The sequence below is a fragment of the Lactuca virosa genome, chromosome 3 (genome assembly GCF_052849685.1).
Source record: "Lactuca virosa cultivar CGN04683 chromosome 3, Lactuca_virosa_CGN04683_v6, whole genome shotgun sequence".
NCBI lineage: Eukaryota > Viridiplantae > Streptophyta > Magnoliopsida > Asterales > Asteraceae > Lactuca > Lactuca virosa.
The window spans coordinates 207,020-230,273 of NC_136428.1; the positions used below are offsets into that span (position 1 = coordinate 207,020).

At 35.0% G+C, this 23,254-nt stretch overlaps 2 long non-coding RNA genes across 2 annotated transcripts; both read left to right on the forward strand.

Moving 5' to 3' along the window:
- Positions 1-2,653: 2,653 nt before the first annotated feature.
- Positions 2,654-5,792, forward strand: LOC145162176 (uncharacterized). The gene is made up of 8 exons (XR_013738937.1): positions 2,654-3,066; positions 3,162-3,294; positions 3,423-3,556; positions 3,942-3,977; positions 4,072-4,129; positions 5,037-5,069; positions 5,153-5,206; positions 5,291-5,792. It is a non-coding gene; the product is annotated as an uncharacterized LOC145162176 (long non-coding RNA).
- Positions 5,793-10,187: 4,395 nt separating this feature from the next.
- Positions 10,188-23,139, forward strand: LOC145165105 (uncharacterized). Its single transcript, XR_013739894.1, has 3 exons — positions 10,188-10,801; positions 22,708-22,953; positions 23,048-23,139. It is a non-coding gene; the product is annotated as an uncharacterized LOC145165105 (long non-coding RNA).
- Positions 23,140-23,254: the final 115 nt, after the last annotated feature.

A 23,254-nucleotide genomic window follows, 5' to 3' on the forward strand; every position in this document is an offset into this window, starting at 1 on the left:
AACTCGTCGGGTAGTAGCGGGTTGGTCCGCGTGTTTTAGTGATCTACTCGCCGAGTCCAAGAGCGGACTCGACGAGTAGGAGCTGGCAGATGAAAACCTAGATTTCGGGGCATTTCACCCTATTTAAAGGATCATTGGCCTCCCCTAGCCTCCCCTTTACTGCTTCTTGTCCCTTTCAAACCCTAAATCGATTGTGTGTGTTCTTCTGGTGTGTTCAAGCTTTGAGGAGGAGTTTTGGAGGAGGAAACACTTAGGGAAAACAAGCAAGTAGAGGCAAGAACTCGTGGGACTCAAGATTTGCATCAGTAAACACTCTCTTGAAGGTATTAAGCTGTTTTTGCTTGGCTTATGTTCTTCAAAGATCTCTTTTGAATGGGTTTTATAAAAGGCTTCTTATGTTTGAGCTAAGATCTGAAGTTGTAACTTCAGGTATGGACTCCCTTTGGCCTCTAGACCCATAAAGTTACCAGCCTTGCCTAGAATAAGCCTTCCCTCAAGTGTGAGACTTCATTGCAAGCTTAGATTTGTCATTTAAGGGCCTTAAAGCTTTGCATGCACGTAAAGTTTGCAACTTTACGTGATAAGCAGGCCTTGGAAGGTTGGATATGTAATCTGGAACCTTTGCATGGCTTAAAAAGAATCTGTATGGATGAAGGATTGAAGAGACTCGGCGAGCCGCAGAGTCGACTCGGCGAGTCATATGGAGATGGTCCTGAACTCGACGAGTTGGATGAACAACTCGGCGAGTCCGATGAAGATTGTCATAGACTCGGCGAGTCAGTAGAATGACTCGGCGAGTCGGTTAAGGATCTTACCAACTGTTGGGTGCGTGTGAACTTGTCGAGTTGCAAGGGGAAAAACTCGATGAGTGGTCAAGGAGTTTCGATCGCGAGCCTTAGGAACTCGACGAGTCACTTCGGTGACTCGGCGAGCGGATGGTTATGCCGGGAACTTGGCGAGTGGCTGGATACACTCGACGAGTTCAGGTCAACATGGACTGTTGACCCGGACAATTGACTTTGACTTTGACCAAGGGTTGACCAGTTGACTTCTGAAGGGGGTATCCTGGGAACTTATGAACCTTGTGATGTGTCGAATTCAGGTGGTGGAGTTTGTGGTGGTGATCCGGGAGCTGAGCTTTCTAGTTTCAGTCGACAGTTGCGAGGTGAGTTCTCCTCACTATATCAACAGGGTCTACGGCACCAAGGCCGACCCTTTATGATTGCATTCTAGTTTTAGGATGTTGCTATGCTATGAGATCCGTTAGATCTGTATGATTATCTGTACATATGTTAGTGACCTGGTTTGGTCAGTATCCTGGTTATAGGGTGTTGCTATGCTATGTGATCTGTTAGATCGATTGACCGTTATGTATGCTAGCGTATGATATGTTTATGCACATGTTTGTTTGATTGGGGGTTTGGGTTGAGGCGGTCCTGCTTTGTGCTGAAGGCCAACATACCCACGGCGGTCCGGATAGACTACAGACCCAGGAGGGTATGATAGTCAGACCGAAGCCCGGCGAGCGGTCCGGATAGGCTGAAGGCCCTGCGAGGCGGTCCAGACGTGCCGAAGGCTCGGAGAGCGGTCCAGATAGACTGAAAGCCTGCGGGGCGGTCCAGTCAGGCTGAAGGCCCATTATGCATGTTGTTCTATGTTTGCTTATATGATATAATTAAGGTTATGAGGTTGGTATTTTGGGGGTAACTCACTACGCCTTCGAGCTTACATTTATCGATTATTGTTTCAGGTACTTCTGGTGACCGCGGGAAGGCGAAGGCATGATCGTACCGCTCTTCCTGTCACTATGATTTCATGATTTGATACTGGGATACTATGATATTTATTATTTTGAAAACAAATTTTGTAAATGTTAAATGTTTAAATGTGTTGAAAAAGTTTAAATTGGGCATGATTTTTATGGACGTTACACTAATCTCACAAATGGTTCTTACATAAAATGAGAGTCACTCACTTCCTATTTATAGGAAATGTTAAACTCATTACACATCCAAAGAGGGTAAGCCACATCCAATGAGTACTTTGCACCCTAATATTTACTATTAAACACCGATCTTGTTGCAAATAGATCTTGTTTCAAATATTACATTTCCAGACATTAGAAGTTTATTTTAAGATTTTTGTTTCTTTGTAGATTTATGTGTACATGTTATTATGTTATTGTTGATTTTCTAAATATTTAATAAAATATAAGTAATAAGGATTTTATCTCAGTGATAATTTCACTGGAAATATCATTTTTGTAGACCATTTTCATATATGTTATTTATGAAATGTCATTAGTCAGAGAAATATTCACTAAGAAATATCATTTTCACATATATCATCTACAGAATTGATACTTGGTAAAAATTTCACCGAAAAATGACATTTTCGTAAATATCACATGCAAAAATGGTATTTCTCAGTTTATTTTAATTTTTTACGAGTGTAATACATTATGGAATGCATTAATTATTCATCAGAAATCATGTCATGAAAAAAGTAATCTCTTAGTTTGTTAGCTACAAAATTTAAGTGCATTTGTAATCATGATTTGAAAGTTATAAATTCCCTCTCCTTTCTTATCTTATGTGTTGGTTCTTTTGAAAGGTTTTCAATTTTAGTTTGTGGAAGCTGTGTAGATGTTATGAAATGTGAAGTGATAATTGTTTCATAGTTTTATTTTGGATCTGGCTTTGAATTTGGTTGGTTTTTGTTTTTGATAAGGCAGGTCAGAGTTGATATGACATTAGTCTTTCTTGAACCACTGAGTTTGATTTAAATCCTTTTTCCCTTCTGTTGATTTGATGATATTAATTTGGATAAAAAAGATACATTCAGTTTTCATCAATCATCATAAATTCGACAAACAACTTTCGAGTACCTTCATCAGCATGTGAGCCTTCATGTAATTTACAGTAATTTCAAAAGCAGCAACATCCTTCTTCATAAATCCTTTCATGCCAAAGTTTCTGATTTTCGATTGGCCAAATTCGGCTCTTATAGAGCTGGTGCTCATGTTTCAACTTGAGTATTGGGCACCCAAGGATACGTTGCACCTAAGTAACAACTAACAACTAACAATTATTATCAATATATAATAAAAAGTTATTAAAACCTGCCTTTTATTAAAGTATTTGGTTAACTTATTGTTGAAGGTATGCTTTGAGTGGCCATTTGATCAGAAAATCAAATGTGTATAGTTATGGGTTTGTCCATATGGAGTTGTTGACTGGTGGAGTTCCTGTTGCTATGAAGAGGTCTCCTGGAGAAGTTGTTCTTGTATCTTAGGTAAGTTTCATATATTATTATTATTATTATTATTTTTTTTTTTTTTTTTTTTTGCAATTTGTCAACATGAGATTTTGATTTGTAAGATTAGTATGCGTTGTGAGTTTTGTTTTGATTTGTGGAAACAGGCTCTGCCACGTTTGACTGATAGGGGTAAAGTTATTGAGATTATGGATCCAAGTTTAGAAAGTCAATATTCGATGAAGTAAATCGTCTACATGGCGACAATAGCAACAGCCATGGAGGCCGTTCGTAAGAGGGGGTTAGTTGATCTACTTTTTCTTCTCTTTCTTTCTTTTCATATGTTGTCTTCCATTCAAATAAGTTGAATATGTATGTATTTATGGCTTTTTCTTTGATAACAGATTTATTGAGGAATAAAAAGAGCTGTAAAGGTTCAAAAAGTATTTGGTGCAAACTGTTTCAAACTCTTGTGATCTGACCAACAGTTGGTAGGATCATAAGAGTTTTGTCGTCCACATAATATATGAATGTTATAGCTATATCTATTGATTGTCGAATTGAATGAACAAATAAGTGTTAGGGTCTATCTTTTAGTTATTTTATCTTTAAAATGTTTCAATTGTTATTCATTTTGATCATATTTTTGAAGAATTTAATCTTTTTATAAAAAATTTATGTTTCAGGTGATTAGGCTTCTTGGTAATAAAATACAAAAGCAGGTTACTATTGGGAATAATACTGAAATTGATGCACTTTGTAAGCCTAATCAACTTAAGCTTTGATTAGTAAGTCTTGAATTTTGTTTTTGTGCAGACCATGCTTTTACCAATTATGTGTGGAGAAAAAGCAACGGTACAAGAAGTACAATAAGGTATGACAGAGGTATTTTGGTCAGGACTTTATTTGGCACTTTTGGCACTTTTGATCTCTCTGTGTAGAAAAATGAATCATATGGTCTTGTACAATCTTTTTTAAGCTTCTTTTACAAACAAAATTATAAGTTTTTTGGACAACTGATCTTTTAGTTATAACCTTTTTTAAGGTTTTTATTGTATTTTTATACAAACTTATCAAACTTTTCCTATAACTCTTTTATAGTTTTTACAATTTAGGAAGGTATGTTTATAAGGCTTTCTATAAAAGTTTGCTGTAAAAAAATGTATTAAACATGAAAACTAACGTAAGAGAAAAGTTGATTTTTTCGAAACTTTATAAAGGTTAGATGTAACAATTGTCATTAAAGAAAACAATAATCCATGCCATTTAATAAAAAATAAATCAAACACCACCTGTTTCATTTCTTACCTCTGTTTTAATTGGCATCAACGTGTTGCACTTAAATAAATGTTTGGGTGGTGAACTGGATTTTACAATTACAAGGGTAAAAGACAGCCACTATCCATCATCACCCCCATATCAACTTTTTCAGAATCATCAATTTGTGCGGCTAAGTAACCTCTTCCAATTTCGAATCTTCCCTTCTGATGTGCAAAAAACAGTTGATCAGAGATTGATTGTACTTAATTGATTGTACAAAACTATATACATCAAGTAAACAACCAATTAACTTAACTCTGATCAACTAACTAAACAATAGTTAACAAACAACTAACTCTCTAACAAAGGTCAAACATAGTCAACAAGTCAACGCTGACTAACTTCATCTTCTCCAATAGTAACTGCTATTTAGGAATCGATACATCATTTTGCAACTTGAAATCTAGAATGGCTCTTAATTCTTTAAAAAATGATTATTCAGCATTTGTTATTAATTCCAGGTTTGCTAACGGATTCAACCATGACAATGAGAGGTTTGGACATTTGATACCTTAGACGGTTATTTTCAAGATTTTAAACTTATGAATGATTAATAACCCAATCTTCTTATATGTAGGATTACTATATTTTCAGTTCGTAAATAAGCCTTATTATTCCAGTATTTCACATGGTACAGATAGCTTTCATTGCAAAGTTTTGCAAAAGTTGTGTTTTTCCAATCTAATCCTGATCTGATCTGTTCACTGTATTGCAGAAATGTCCATTCTACCCTTCATCCTAATGTAATCCTGCACCAAGAGGGAAATGACGCTTTTACCCTTAACCCAGTTCGACTTCCAAATGCAAATTATTTTCCTACATAACAGCAGCCCATTAACAAAATGGACATAAATCCCAACCCATGCATAGCATGGGCCCTCTTAATATTAATAGTCTCTGCAGCTAAAACCACAAAAAATGTATGAAATCCACACGGTTAAAAGCCACACAAAAACTGTATTGAAATCCGCACGAAATCTATGCAGTAAAATAATTAAACCGCAAACGCATAAAACCTAACTGTATAAACAAACCACATAACCGAACCGCAAAAATAACCATATCATTCGGTATCAAAAAATGTAATAATCGTGTTTGCGATTCGTTTTGGCCAATAACCTGAGTCGCACTGTGCTCACCCCAGCTGCTAGCAAACTAATAATTTTTTTTTTGGAACGGATCCGTTTTGGCCAATAACATGAGTTGCACCGTGCTCACCCCAGCTGCTAGCAAACTAAGATTTTTTTTTTTTTTGGAACGGAGGGATAGATATAAAATAAAAACACCTCTAGCAAAGTGCTAGAGGAAAATTACAAAGAAGTTATAACATCTTTCTTGGCTTCTCCGTTTCAAAAATTGTATTGTTTCGAAAATATCCAAAAAACCCAAAATGAGGACATAATAACCACATTAAAAAATTTCTTATTTTGAATAGATAAACTAAGAAATACTTATTTATTCTAATATTCGTACACTAATTGCATTTTAATTCAAAAAATATGTAAATATCTTCAATTTTCGTAGTCTAATCGTAGTCCTATCAATCTATTCCCTACCCATCGATAATGAAGGTGAAAAGATCATGTTTGCTTTTTGTTTGGGGGAGAGGGGTTTCCATAACGCATTTTGCGCTTATAAGTTCGGAACTACCCTATATTTTCGGCTCATCCTCACTTAAACACCTTATATTTGTTGGGGCCTTTAGTAACAAAATTTTCTTAGTTTGTTAGCAACTCAAATTTCCTAATACTTCCAACAAAATAATATTTTATTAGCAAATTCACAAATATGATATTCCTGTTGAAATTTTAATAAATGTCATGAAAAAAGTAATTTCTTTGAGTTTATCATTTTTAAAAAAAACATTAACACCAATATCTAATAGAAAAAATTGCAAAAATGGTCCCTGTCGTATGCAAATTTTTGGGGTTTTAGTCCACACCCCGAATTTTTTGGATTCATGGTCCTTTTGGAGTGGTTTGTATGTGGAATTGGTTCTCGTACTTAACTTCCGTTAAGTTGTTGCTGTTAACCCCCTCATGTGCCTACCACATGAGGGTATATTTGTCTTTTCACTTCTAAGGGATAATTTTTGCACCTGGAAAAAATATATCATCTTTTTAAAAAAAAAATATTAATACATATTTATTTTATTTTCTTTAATAATTAAAAAATAAAAGAGGTCTGCAACTTCCTCCATCTTCATTTGTGTAAACCCAGAAGACGAATGGCGGACATAGCATATCGAAAACCCAAAAATGAAGCCTATGAGAAAACCCAGGTAATTAATAGCAACTTTAACCCATGGAAGATAAAGTCGGTGGCTGTTTCGATTTTGAACCTATTATGATTTTGGAACCTGTTATGATTTTGTGAAAACCCAACAAATCGAAAATCAAATGTAGCAAATCGAACTTTCATCTCCACTCGCAGTTCCGTCAACCAGAAGCCCGAAACGAAACAGCAGGAGTCCGTCGGAGCCGCCATCGCCGCCCACAGCCACTACCTGACGCCACTTTGTTGCTGTTTCTACCCCGACTCCTACAGTGAGGTAGCCATCTCCGCTCCCACCCTTCTCTATAGCAACAAACACCTTGAACCCAAGTGGGTAGCAGCGGCAGGTGGCTCCGCCACCTCCTCCTCTTCTGATGGGTTCGTCTGGCATCGCTCGTCAAGGAAAGAAGGAAGGCGGTCGAAGCAGTGGGTCACGACAGGGGGATGGCAGAGTGGGCTGAGAACGACAGTGGCAGCCGGTGGTGCTCGCTCCGGCGACTCCCGCTGCTTCTTTTATTTCTTCTAGCGAGGTCGACGTGTGAAAGACGAGGGGAGGAAGGAGTAAGGGTCGGAGATGTTTGGGGCTGCTGTACTCGACAAAATAAACACGGTGGTGGTGGGTTTTTACCATGACAGCGGGGAGGGGAGGAGGGAGCTGCTCTAGTGGCCGGCAGCGGTGGTTCTTGGTTGTAAGTGAAGAAGAAGGAAGGGGAAGGTTGGTCTATATAAGGAGTACATTTTTCCTCTTGTTCTGTAATCAATTCATGAAGCTTTTTACTCAAATCTGATTTAGGGTTGCTGACGGAAGGGATTGTAGTGGATCTGTGGGAGTAAAAGGCACCTTCCGATTTTTATAGAGAGGGGTTCGATGCTTCGAATGGGTTTCTATATTCATATGTATATATAGGACTTGAATTGATACCTCATGTTCTCTTTTATTTTCAATTCGTCTCATATTAAAGGAAAATAAAATGAAAGATGTTTGGTGGTAGCTTGAATGGTGTGGTAGCTTCAATGGTGGTCAAGGGGAGAGCGAGAGCGAGAGAGAGAGGAGAGAGAAACCTCTTTTATTTTTAAGACAAAATTGCAAAAATGGTTCCTGTGGTATGCATTTTTTTGGGGTTCTAGTCCAAACCACAACTTTTTTGGATTGATGGTCTTTTTGAGCTAGTTTCATTGCGTTTTTTGTCACTGTGAATAGTTAAATGACTGTAATACCCTTGGGTTATTTATTTTTCATTTATTTTTCATTTCTTTCATTTTTAAATCTAAATACTTATTTAATTATTTATTTAACTAATTAAAAAAATAAATCTCTCTCTCTCTCTCTCTCTCTCTCTCTCTCTCTCTCTCTCTCTCTCCGTATACCCCCACCTCCTTCTCCTTTTTCTTTTTACCCAAGATGAACACTTCATCTTCTTCATCTCTTCCTTCTTAATCAAAATTCCACATCCACCCACCAAGTTATCATCTACAACAACCGCTATAGCCCAAAAATCAGTTACATTCGATGCTGGTAATACCAACAAACCCAGATTTCATGAACTCCATATGGGTTCCCCTGTTTCGCCCTTACGACCTGGACCAGTGGTAATCGACCCACCATATTCTCCATACAACTACATCGACACACCATCTTCTCCATACAACCATTGTCACCATCTTCATAGCAGCAAGAAACCAACCCCCAATCTCGGTTTCTTTCACTTACAGATCTACAAATCTCGATTTCATTTTCAGTGGACCTTGGTCATGGATTTTGAAGATTGTTCTCTGGAGGTGACAATAAAGATTAATTAAGATCGATAAAGTAAGGCACCAGTGTTGAAGGCTCAAACTCAATCCCATTCACAACCTCTAATTGAAGCACTAAAACTCAATCCCATTCAAAATTCTTCACCTGTAAGAACCCATTTAATACAATTCTCCATCGATTGAAGGCTCAAAGCAAACACCTTGAGAAAGCAAGGGATAGGTGTAACGAGCGTCTATATTGGTTCTAAAAAGAACCTTAGACTGCCGGTTTTTAAACATCAAATAGGCGACGACCATTGAGGTGCCGACGGCGAGGATTCTGGGCTAGATTTGGGAGGCAGTGAAGCACAAATGTGAGGATTGAGATGGGATTGGTCGGATTTTGGAGACAATTGTGTTGATGTTTTCAGTTTCAATTACTAGTTTCTTGAGAGATGGAGATGGACAGATTATGCAGCCCTTCCTTGAAGAACAACAACCAAATAAGCGTTTGAAAACCCATTATCCAAAAGCACTTTATACATTCAAAAATCGATTTCAGTTTTAGAAACAAACTTGGAAAATCAATTGTTCACCGAGTTAAGCAAGGAGATATGTGGGATAGGGTGGAGGAGATGGAGGTGGTTGGCAGCGGATGGTGGTGGCGGTGAACAATGATGGACGGTAGAGATGGAGGTGGAGGTGTTCTTGAGATTGTGCATATGTGTTCTTGATAGTGTTAAGTGTGTGTTTTGGAGAAAGAGAGAGAGAGAGAGAGAGATAGATAGAGAGAGATAGAAAAAGAGAGAGAGAGGTGGGCCCCATAATTTTTATTAATAAAATTTTAAAATAAATAGCAAAACCCATAAAAAATGTATCAGAAGGGCATTTTAGTCTTTTTAGTTTTCTGAGGGACCAAAAACGCAACGAAACTAGCTCAAAAGGACCACCAATCCAAAAAAGTCGTGGTTTGGACTAAAACCCCCAAAAAATGCATACCACAGGGACCATTTTTGCAATTTTGTCATTTTTAATTATTAAAATAAATAAATAGGTATTAATTTTTTTTCAAAAAGGGAGATATATTTTTTTCAGGTGCAAAAATGGTCCCTTAGAAGTGAAAAGACAAATATACCCTTGTGTGGGAGGCACATGAAGGGGTTAACAGCAACAACTTAACGGAAGTTAAGTCCGGAGACCAATTCCACATACAAACCACTCCAAAATAACCATGAATCCAAAAAACTCGGGGTTTGGACTAAAACCCCAAAAAATTGCATACTACAGGACCATTTTTGCAATTTTGTCAATCTAATATCATCCATTCATTCATCCATATTAATTAAAACCAAGATCTAAAGATATGCATACGGGCTGTCTGTGGTAATCCCGAGTAGAAATAAAACAGTTGTGCACACGCGGAGCCCTTTTAGAATAGGAGAAGAAGGAATTCCAAATGAAGAAAATAAACCTTTGTTCCATCCCAGCTTCCTGGGTGAAAACGAACCTTTGTCTTATTTGTTTGCTATTAGTGGAGCCCTAATCCAACCCCTTACATATACACAATAAATTACATAGCCCTACAAATTTAGTACCAACCAACAGATTAGCATGAACAAGTGATTATAAGTATCCAACACTAAAAACCACAAATTAGGCCTTCAATAAAACCCTAAAATCAAATCCAATACCTTCGCGACTTCAAAAGTAAAACCAGAAAACAAATTACACCGAAATCGAATCGAACAGTAGCTTGGTTCAAATCCAAAATCAAAGACTAATTACCTAGAAATCGCAGATCGTCGTTGAAAAAGGCGGTGTCATGCTGAACGTTTTTACTAATTTTAGAAGAATACTGAGAAGGTTGACGTTGCTGGTGATAAAATACACAATCGACTAACAACCAGATTATAATCTGAGAACCGAACGTCGTCTGTAGTCGACACCGCCATCGACAAAGATGTTGAGTAGCAGTGAGCGTTGGAGAAAACCATGGACGGTAGGTTGAGGATTTGACAGAGAACTTTTTCTGGTGTTTAATGGAGATGGATCCTGATGAAAATCGGAGAAAAGCAGTCGGTTAGCAGTGGAAACCGGAGTAGAAGGAGAAGAAGCAGTCGGTAGTGGAGCAGTGAGGAAAGATAAAGTCAGAGGTCGAAGGAGCGGGAAGTGAAAAGCCTAACCGTTGTGGTAACTACATGAACAGTGGTGGAGTTAGGTATTGTTCCTAACCTCAAAAATTTTAAATGTTAAGACATTTTATAACACCACCAAACAATAACTTAAGTAATTAACCGTTAACATCTTAAAAACACCAAATTTCATCATTTTATAAAATTTATTGCCAAAACAATATAAAAATTCTTATATTTTGGTTTCATAATCGATTTAGTCCTTACATGTTTTTTTAATCAATTAATTCTCAAAAATCAGAAATTGTATTCAACTTGACCATTTTAGACGGTCAAGAAGTCGTCCCACTTTCAAAAATTATACTTTTGACCCAGATTTTAATTTTTATTAAAAATTTGGTCCAAAATTTACACTATTATCCCAAATTTTTAAATTTCGTTACGATTTCATCATAAATTTAGTTTTTTACATTATTTTTCAAAAAAAAAATCAAATATATTTTGTTTGTTGTATAAATTCATATTTATATATTCTCTTTAAAAAAATCCTATTTATACAAAAATAACATATTTTTCACATAACCTTCTTTTTTCTATATATTAATTTTTTTAAAAACGTTTTTATATGCAAAATTCCTATATAAAAACATTTTTCTTAAAACATGTTTGTAGGCAAAATATGTATTTATAAACACATTGTTTTATTTTACATGCCTGGTTATAAAAACTTAGTTAAGTGGAAATGTGTGAAATACACTTATGTAAAATACATTATTATACTCATATATACCTGTAAAATTTTTTATAAAATATGTATTTATTAAGTATATAAACATTTTGTGTGCATATAAATACAGAACTATATACAAATCTACTTTTATAAAAAAATATATACAAACATGTATTTTACATAAAAAAAAATGTATATAAACATCTATTTTATAGTAAATGCATTTGTATACAAACACGTTCTTGTAAAATATATATATATATATATATATATATATATATATATATATATATATATATATATATATATATATATATATATATAAACATGTTTTTATTATAAAAATTTATACAAACATGTTTTTTATAAAATAATAATGTATACAAACACATATTTCATAGTAAACCTATTTGTATACATTTATGTATAAAAATATGTTTATATACAAATCTGTTTGTATAAATACGTGTTTGTATACATTTTTTTTTATAAAAAACGTGTTTGTATAAAAATGTGTTTGTATACATAAATATATAAAAATACGTTTACTATGAAATTGCTCTTTGTATACATTTTTATGTACTTAATAAATACATATTTTATAAAAGTTTTTTAAGGTATATATGGGTATAATAATGTATTTTACTTAAGTGTATTTCATGCATTTTCACATAACTATGAATTATAAATAGGTACTTAAAATAAAATAGTGCTTTTTATAAATACGTATTTTGCATACAAAGATGTTTAAAAAAAGGTTTTTTTATAGGTATTTACCATATAAAAATATTTTTTAATTATAAAGAAAAAAAAGGTTTTATGTGTAAAATATGTTTTTTTGTATAAATATGATTTTATATAACAACAAAACATATTTGAATTTTTTTAAAACGTAAAAAAAAAAATATTATGAAATCGTAACAAAATTTTGAAATTTGGGCCAAAAGTGCAAATTTTGGACCAAATTTGTAATAAAATTTAAAATCTAGGTCGAAAGTGTAATTTTTGAAAGTGGGATGACCATTTGATCGGGTAAAATGGTCAAATTGAATACAATTACTGATTTTTTGGGATTTAATTGAATAAAAAAACATATAAAGACTAAATCGATTATGAGGCAAAAACATAAGAACTTTTATGGAGTTTCTCCAAATTTAAATAAAATAAATACATCAACATTCGTTGTGATCGACTATTTTCCAAGTTTATAAAATAAAAATGTAAGGTCGCACCTTATGATCTTATGAGTCAAACACTCTAAGACTATATGTTAGTGTCAGCATCAAGTATATCGACAACGCCAGCTTATCAGCGTCAGTGTATAGCGTAGTTGTCCGATTGTAATCTTTTGTATATTAGGTAATGATATAGATAAGTATAGAATAAATCACAGATTCGGTATCTTTGTGATAAGATTGGTTCTTAGTATAGATTAGACGCTATCCCCTGATTCATGGGATATACATGTATAGATAAGTATATATATACAACATTAGGGAAAACCCTAATGTTGTGATCGTGGCTTTGTGTCAATCTTATTTATGACAAACCATCTTCTTGGTGAAGACAAAACCCTCTTTCTAGGTGAAAGAAACAATTTGGAGAACTTCTGTGTTATTTACTTCATGTTTATTGTTTTGCTTAGATTAGTTTTACGTTTGTTCTTAATACTTGAGGTGTATCCGATCGACACAAACCTTCAATTGGTATCAGAGCAGGTTTTTGATACACTCAAGTAATCATGTCGACTTCAAATAATTCCAAATCCTTTGGTCTCAACAAAATTCCTCCCTTCGATGAATACAACTTCACCATGTGGAAAACGAAGGCAATGGTTGTTCTTGAAACCATTGATTATGAGATGAGAAATATTGTTGAAAAAGGTCCCCTATATATATATATATATATATATATATATATATATATATATATATATATATATATGTATGTATATATATATATATATATATATATATATATATATATATATAACATCCGGATTCCCAGGTATCTTGTTTCAAGTATTTATCTTGAATTTTAGAAAGGGACTCGGCGAGTAGGCGCTCAGACTTGCTGAGTAGGACCGCGTATTTCTTGACTGATTTAATGAAGGACTCGACGAGTCGATTCGTGGACTCGGCGAGTCCGCGCTGTAATTGGAAACCCTAATTCTCGGGGTCTGTGCCCTATTTAAAGGCCTTTATAGCCTCCATTTGCGGCCAATGCACCCTGAGAAACCCTAGAGAGCAGAGAGAAAGCTTGTAGTGCAAGAGGAAGGCTAATTCATCAATTCTTGAGTGTTTTAGCAAAGAAGAAGTGGTTTCCAACAAGAGGAGGTCAAGGGAGCTGTGGATCCAGGGTTTTCAAGTTCAGATCTACACTATTGAGGTATCAAATCGAACTTCCTTTCTGTTTTGGGTTAAGATCTATGATTTAGGGTTTTCTATAACCTTTAAAGGCTTGAAAAGATGAGTTTATGGTCCCTTGCTGGGTTAGACCTCAGATCTGGACCCATAGAGGTCCAGAGAACCTTCCCCATTTTGCTTTGTGTTTGTTCATGGAGGATTGGAGACTAGGTTGGCATTTTTAGAGTTATTTCTCCATTTATGACTTGATGTGGGTTGCATGCACGTAAAGGTTGCACCTTTACGTGACATTTAAGCACTTGAAGGGTAGATCTGATAGTTAGGGAAGTAGATCTGACCTTAGAAGGTCATTTGAGTAAGAACATGGAAGCAACTCGCCGAGTCCATAAGTGGACTCGACGAGTCGAGTCGGGGTTGCCCCGCGATTCGTGACAGGTGTAACCCGTCGAGTGGGAGGATGACTCGACGAGCCAAGAGAGGCTGAAAGGATTCAGAGGACCCGCATGGACTCGCCGAGTCGCCCTTGTGCACTCGACGAGTCGGGTCAAAGTTGACCGTTGACTTTCGTTGACTTTAGGGTTCTGGTCAAGACTGATTCAAGAGAGTTCAGGGAAGGGTAGAATGGCCTTCTACCCAATTTATAGAGATGAGGCTATGAGAGAATATTGATCGGGAATGCTATTTGAATAATAGGAGGAGGCTAGGTCGGGACGTTGAGCACGAGAGTTTATCCGACTTCATTGAGGTGAGTCTTCTCACTATACTGTACCTCGAAGGGTACCTATGTGTGACCGGAAGGTCTTGTATGTTATGATGTATGTGATATATGTTGGGTTTTGAGCATTCTAACACTCCTATGGTGTACATGCAACCCTATAAACCTTGGATCTATGTTTTCTCTATTATACATGCAAATATTAACTATTCCAAGGTTTCATCCTAACTAGCATATTATGAAGCACCTATACTACAAAGTTCTAGTTAGATGACATACCTTTTGATGTAGCTTGATGTCTTCAAGCTTTAAGAGCTTAGCCCCAATAGTGTGGAAGCCTCAAATGGAATCACAAATCACCAAAACACCTTGGAAGAACTTGAGAGAATATGTATGCACACTAAAATCGGCCCACTCTTATTTTCACACACTTGTGCCAATTTTGTGAGCCAAGGACCCCTTTATATATTATGGAGGATTAGGGTTACATCCATGTAAACCCTAATACCCATGACCTTTCATTTACTTAGGATCCATGGGTTAAAAGCTCCATGGACCATCCATGAAAGTTTAGCCCAACCTAAATGAACTTGGCCCATTCCATATATATAAGAGTCCATATTTAATTAGTTCTTTTTGATCACTTAATTAATTCTAAATTAATTCTTGATCAATACTAATTAAATAATATGATTCCATATTAATATATTAGAACTTATAATATATTAATATAAATCATAAATATACTATTCTCAAAAGACTATCCATATAAATTGTGCCGGTGAAGTGCAACCCAAATGGACCATGCCGGGTCGGGTCAAGTACATACCAAATATAGTTATGGACTTAGACATTAATCCAACAGTCTCCCACTTGGATAAGTCTAAAACTATTATTGAGTATGACTTCAAAACCTAACTGGCAATCGTAGCTCTTAAAGCCGCTGTCGAACTCTGACCTTGTCAATGACTTGTCCATTAGATAAGGGATCATATATTCCTCCATTCTAGATATCATATGGACTGAGACATGGATTATAATCATTATCTCTGTCCATTTGTTGTTTCCTGATTTTCGATTTATGATGACTGACTGATTGAACAAATCAAGTCAGTCCTGGCTTGGCCAAGCACTCACATGTGTCATCGCTAAATCATCGAGGGGCCCACATATATCGCTTTTATCCCGAAGGTAAAAGGAATGGATAAACTTCGACTCATATGGCTTGTTCTACTACTTGTTGAATCATACACAAAGGCACGTTTTATAACATCGAGTTACCAAATGCGTTTTCGTGCAATCAATGTATAACCAACTCATAGTAACAACTCATATCTCTAGGTTTGAAGAATATAAGATATTATCGTCTCATGATCACTCGTGATAAAATCCATGAAGTGATTCAAATGAGCGCGGGTTGAATCCAATACTCAAAACTTATGAGCAATCATGAGTGTTGTAGCACCTCTTTGTCCAACATCTTAGACCTCTACAAGCCAACCCATGACAGTCTTGATTCATATCTACTTCCAACATATGACCGACTGTGGATAGTTTGAATAACTTAGTCATTCAGGAAGAATGACCTAGTTTATTCTGGAAGTCAAAACATGCAAAATGAAACACAAGAATAAATGAATCAAATATGGTATCAAACCATATGAATATAAATATACCACTTTTATTTATCACCATACTGATTACTCATTATTTCATTGTTTCGGTTTTATCAACTTTATACCTGAATTAAAAACACTAGTTGTCCCATGCTCCAAGAATGTACACTATGTTTTTCTAAACAATAGCTTTGCCATACACCAAGTATGCACTCTATGTTTGTCTATGATCCTTACTTTGTGAAATAAACCAATTGAACATAATTTCAATGATTCTAATTTCACACTCCCAAATCCTTATCGAAAAATGTGAGAATTTCAAATTCCTATCATTTATCGAAATCTGTTTAGATTTTAAACTTATATGTACTGACCCTCCTGTAATGAATATGTACAAAGTCACAAAGACTTGTCAACAATCATTATAAGGTATTCCAATGGAGATCAACTCCATGGAAACTAAGTCTCATATTCAAAGTACATTGCTTTGGACATGCTTCTTGCATTAAGTTTTCTAATCTTACACAGATAACCTCCACCTATGGAGAAAACTCCATATTCTCATTTTGACTATCACTTCTGAACAAGAGATGCCTTTTTTCAGAATATGTCAATATGGTCCTTCCAAAATTAGCACTATACTTCCAACTGTCCCTGAGCAACCAATCTTTGGTAAACCTCAGATTGTCCTCGACAATTGCTTAATCATTTTAGTCATATCCAATTCTAGACCTTTTCCCTTTTTAATGCCTCTGGGCATTTGGAAAAATTTAGAAATGACAAATATTATAGCACATGCAATCGATCCTGTACCCAAAGCAAATGGTACACGATTCATGATGTCTCACATAAAGACATGATTCTAGACCAGTCTTTTGCTACAATATTTTTATTTGCCATGTTTTCAAAATTTGACTATGAAGAGGGATGCCGTAATCATAATCGAATTTTGAGAACGCAATATATAGAATTTCCTTAAGTTGAACCAATCCAACATGAAATTCATATATATATATATATATATATATATATATATATATATATATATATATATATATATATATATATATATATTCTTGACTAAAGATGATTAAGGTCTCAATCTAAGCCTTTAGAACTGAAATGAAGTATATCCTCTCCCTTAATTATAGCAAAACAACTTTTTCAATCCCTGCAGCCTCACGAATTGAAACTTTTGTTTTCTATAATTAACATTGCTAACTTGCAACACTAACAATAATTATCATGCTCCCACTAACATGATGATTATTAGCATAACACTTATGCTCCCACTAGCTTTGACATGTACTCAGAAATCAGCTGGACTTCTAGAAATCAATACTTTATTGACTTTCTTACCAAAGTTCAGATTTCTGATACGAGATGCTTTGATAAAACTTTATCAAAATCATACACCTTTCCTTAGATAGCATGCATGTGTGTCTAAGCAATTTCAGAACTATGAAAAGGGATGCCATAATCATAGTCTCAATTGTTTAGACCTTTTGCCATCTGCTTCAAATCTACTTGGTGGAAGTGTTTCCTCACCATCATTTTCATGAATCGAAGAGAAACCTTATGACCCTTAGATTTTATGTGAATCGTCAAAACCATAGTCACAAGACAAGGATAATGACAAATCCAAACTCATATGGACTGAACTTATGCAATCTTAACTTCTTGCCACCTGGCAGTACAGGGCCTGCCATTGCTTCCAAGTTGTTATGCAACCAATTGAGAACTTTCAGAACTCCTATGCAAAGCCAACTTTAACTGGAATGGGCACAGAATATGTCAACACGATAGGTTATAAACCTCAAGTCGTGTGCTAGTGAAGAACCTCAGGTTTTATTCTTGATTAGTTCTTGAAATTCTTTTTAGGATCTTTAAGACTCCCACTATCCTCTTGACATATAAGACTATCTTGCCAAATATTCAAGAGATAGTGTGGATTCTTTATCAAGACAAACACTTCACACAATTGGCCTTAGTTGGTCTTTGTTTTATCCAAAACATCACAACTTACCAATTTCAAATGTACAAGAGTAGGACACTTTTACTCTTACATTTGACAAGTGTTTTAAACCTTTCTTTAAGATATGTCACTCAAGTTACAATCTTGGAGTATGACTCTAAGAATTGTTTTGGAACGAAGTATGACTCATCTTCCTGATCTAACCATTTCAACAATTCATGACTCCTCTTTTTAGTCATAAGAATGCACTAAGATGACCTTTAGAGGACTAATTGTGATATGATTTCTAAATCATTAAGATGATCACAAACATGATACTAAAGTACTTTCCCATCTTTTCAGATTTGAGAAACTTTTATCTTTCTGCCTAATTTGATTCTTCCCATTCGTTCTGCCATACATTGAGACTTTTCCAATGTTTCAGAATTATACTTAAACTTGTAAGTATAACCATATTTACTAAACTTTAGTAAATCAAATAGTCTTAACGAGCTTTGTGGTGGACATGACCAGTGCACAAGAATGTGTACTCGATCCCTTTAGTCCTTCACTTGACTCATACATCCATGTGAACAAGTAATTAGTCTTGATTTTCCAATGCTTGAAAGTTCTCATTCATCATACTATTCAACTTGCATGATTCCAAGTTTCGGTCCAATTGAAACTTGGGCGATGAGGAACTTTCCTGATTTGGTAAATTTAGACACTACCACAAATGAAGGAATCAAGTCCATTTTCCAATATTGCTGTCAGTGGAATCATCTAAGCAACAATTTTCCACAAATGCCATTGTAAGGATACTTCAAATAAATAAAATTAAACAATTTTCTTTTATTTTAAAACTTTGCGGAAAAACTTATCCTTACAATCCACATGGAAAATTGTTGTTATCTATTCCTTAGCAATATATCATAACTTCTTAAGCAACTGCTCAAAATTCTGATGCGATCGAAATCCACCTTCGCGATCAGAATCAGCATATACTTCCTTTAAGATTTCTCTCTATTCTTTGATTCTTAAAACATCAACATGTGACCCAGTCACATCATGTAATGAGGATCTCAGAATAGAACTTAACAAAGTTAGATAATGGGCTCTACCTGATGTAGAGTCAAACTTATTGACTTTAACATCCTTAGGTAAATTTGGCAGCTTTGCAATCAACGCCCCTTCCTTTGGCAAAATAAACATATGGACCCTTTGGTAATGGGACTATCTCAGACTTAGCCTTTCTCTTTACCATTTGGTCAACCGGGTTGACTATGGACAATCCCTTTCCATTGGGAAGAGAATGCTTTTTCTGGATTTCCAGTGTCACCATTGTCACTGTCCATAAAGTTTTTGGGAAGTTGATCTTCTAATCAAATTTGCTTTACTATCGTTCCAAATCATTGCTGATTCAGCAACACCAAGCACGTAGATATGATCATTAAGGTTCATGTCATAGTCTGTTTCATAGTAGTCCCAAAGGAACTCACTATGTGACTTAGAAAGTGATTGAACATCCAACTTTCTCAAGACTTTGACACGCAACTCTCCCGACTTGTCAATATGTGACTTCATCTCTAAGATGTGATCACACATAGACCTTGCTTTCCATTAGGGCTTGAGTGACCTTAAACTTGTGGGTTAGGGAGAATAATTGGAGGAGGTGGAGGAAGAGAAGTATGACTTCCATGAGCCAAACTCGGGAAGTCATATTCATTAGGAAAGCTTGGTTTGGGAAGATCATTGTTGTCTAAACCAGACATCAACAATGGGAGAAATTCACGTAAAGTTGATTTAAGTCCTTAATATAACATCCAATATGATATATTAAGGCTAGGACCCAACAAACTATTTTATAACTTGGTAGAGGGATGCCGTAATCCAAGCTATAAAATATTTGAAGGTAGGTGAATGACGATTCACCAATTTCCACCAAGATAAACGAAATGTATTATTAGGTTTTAATTGGTTTTGAAACTCCTAGATTCTTTTGAGATTTATTGAACTTTTCAATGGCATGTTTCAATCTCGAGTGTGCCCTTCAGGTTTTGTGACTGGGATGCCGAGGATCACAAAACAAGGTGTGAAGTAACCATGCAAATATACTTGGTACCCTTAATATTTACCCCTCAATCGATGTGCCGGTTAACCACACACGCTCCAACGATACTATGATAAACATTAAGTTACCCTTTGCCTACCTTGTTAAGTCCAGGTTAGTGTGCCGGTTAACCACACACGCTCCACTAACAGCTTAAACAAAGTGCAAAGTGTAATTTCATGGATTAGCACCTTATTCACATTTTCCTAAGTAACTAAGATTGGGAATTTATAAGTGTTTAGTTACTTAGTATTTATCATTATACTTATAATGAAAGGAGAATTATAGTCCTTGTCCTACCTGTTCGGCTAACGACCCTCCACCAGTCAAGGAAGCGGTGGGTGAGAGTGGACACCCATTAAACTTCCATTTTATAGGCAGTAACCTTATACCCCCCTTATAGACCGGCTTCGTGAATGAGGCCTACTAATGGTAAGACGACTTGCTCTTATACATATAATATATTAAACTTTTAATATTATAATAGTATAAGGGTGTATTTTAGACATTTAAAATACTTGGTGGTTTAATCTATTAATTAAACTATACTCTTAATTTAATTAAATTTAAACCATGTCATTATGGAATTATTAATTCTCTTTTAATTAAACACTTTAATTATCTATTAATAAAGTCCATAAGAGTTAATTGAATTATTCAATAAAAACATCATAATTCCAATTATTAAATTCAAAATTAAAACCATTTAATTAATTGTTTAAGTTATGAACCCAAGAGTTTTAGAATTCAATTCTTTTTTTTTATCATAAAAAACTTTTTCCAAATTCCAAAACTTGAGGGCAAGTTTTGTAACTCTTGAAAACTTTTGGATTCCATAACTTATGGAGTTAAATACTTGTTTTATAATGAAACTTTTCATGTTCCATAACTTAAGAATATGTTATGGAATTCTTTAAAACATTAAGACCAAGTTTTGTAACTCCATAAAAAACTTTGAATCAATTTTTTTAAAAACCTTTTCATATCCATAACTTATGGAGGTTTCAAAAAACTCTTTAGATCAAACTTTTAAAACTAATAAAATAATCATATCATTTTATCTTTTACTAAATTTGACATAATTCAACTCATATAGCAAATGATTCAAATTTTACAAATAATTAGTTTTTCACAAAAACAAGTAATTATCTTAAAATTTGACAAACGTCATGTTTTTTTTTCCTTTTTTTTCCAACTTGAAAATAAAACATTTGCATCAATATAACAGAAAACAACCCATGGCTCTGATACCACTGTTGGGTTTTGAGCATTCTAACACTCCTATGGTGTACATGCAACCCTATAAACCTTGGATCTATGTTTTTTCTATTATACATGCAAATATTAACTATTCCAAGGTTTCATCCTAACTAGCATATTATGAAGCACCTATACTACAAAGTTCTAGTTAGATGACATACCTTTTGATGTAGCTTGATGTCTTCAAGCTTTAAGAGCTTAGCCCCAATAGTGTGGAAGCCTCAAATGGAATCACAAATCACCAAAACACCTTGGAAGAACTTGAGAGAATATGTATGCACACTAAAATCGGCCCACTCTTATTTTCACACACTTGTGCCAATTTTGTGAGCCAAGGACCCCTTTATATATTATGGAGGACTAGGGTTACATCCATGTAAACCCTAATACCCATGACCTTTCATTTACATAGGATCCATGGGTTAAAAGCTCCATGGACCATCCATGAAAGCTTAGCCCAACCTAAATGAACTTGGCCCATTCCATATATATAAGAGTCCATATTTAATTAGTTCTTTTTGATCACTTAATTAATTCTAAATTAATTCTTGATCAATACTAATTAAATAATATGATTCCATATTAATATATTAGAACTTATAATATATTAATATAAATCATAAATATACTATTCTCAAAAGACTATCCATATAAATTGTGCCGGTGAAGTGCAACCCAAATGGACCATGCCGGGTCGGGTCAAGTACATACTAAATATAGTTATGGACTTAGACATTAATCCAACAATATATGCGGTTATGTGATATGTATGTGCTATGTATGTTATTTATGGTAAGGACCGGAAGGTCAGGATGATATGGACCGGAAGGTCAAGAGGTTACGGACCGGAAGGTCGATACGGGTTGGACCGGAAGGTCTACCGGGATTTGGGACAGAAGTCCCCTGAGACACATGGATCGGAAGATCCTACAGAGTTATGGCCTGGAAAGGCGTATGTGTGGTATGTGGTATATTTGGGGAACTCACTAAGAATTTATGCTTACAGTTGTAGTGTTATGTGTTTCAAGTACTAGCGAGGACCGTGGGAAGGCACCGACATGATCCGTACACACTTATGGAGTTTATGTTTTATGATTATCGTGTGATTGAAAGTATGATTTAAAAATGAAAAATTGTTTTGAAAATTTACGTCGTTACAATATATATATATATATATATATATATATATATATATATATATATATATATATATATTGACTGATTCTTCCTTCATTCTACAGTTCTTAGCCGAAAACTCAAGCTTTTCTCTCAAGATCATCAACCGAAAACCCTTTGTTCTCTCTCAAATATCATCCTTCATCCTTTGAATCTTCTTAGGATCTTGCTTGGATCTTCAATTGTTCTTCATTTCATCAAGAACAGTGAGCCGTAAACCCAAGAACCCAAGATCTTCTTGGGCCGTGAACTACTGGTGCTAGCCGTAAACACCTAGCAGCCTTCCATTTTAGCTTCTAACACTCTTATTAGTAAGTAAAACTTACTAATTAGTCCATTTCCGTGTCATTCTTACGTTTATATACACTAATTTTATACATATATATTGCATATAATGCTAATTAGGACTCGGTTTTGCTTCGGGACTTCACTCGTGGAAATAAAATCCTATATCGAACCTTCTATCGAATCACTCCCATAAGGTGAGTTCATACCCCTACGTTTTTACCATTTTTTAATGTTTGAGGGGGGGGGGGGGGAATACAAGTAAAAACACAAGGAAATATTGTGTTATCATTTAAATAATTTCGAAACAGTTTTAAGAACATTTCA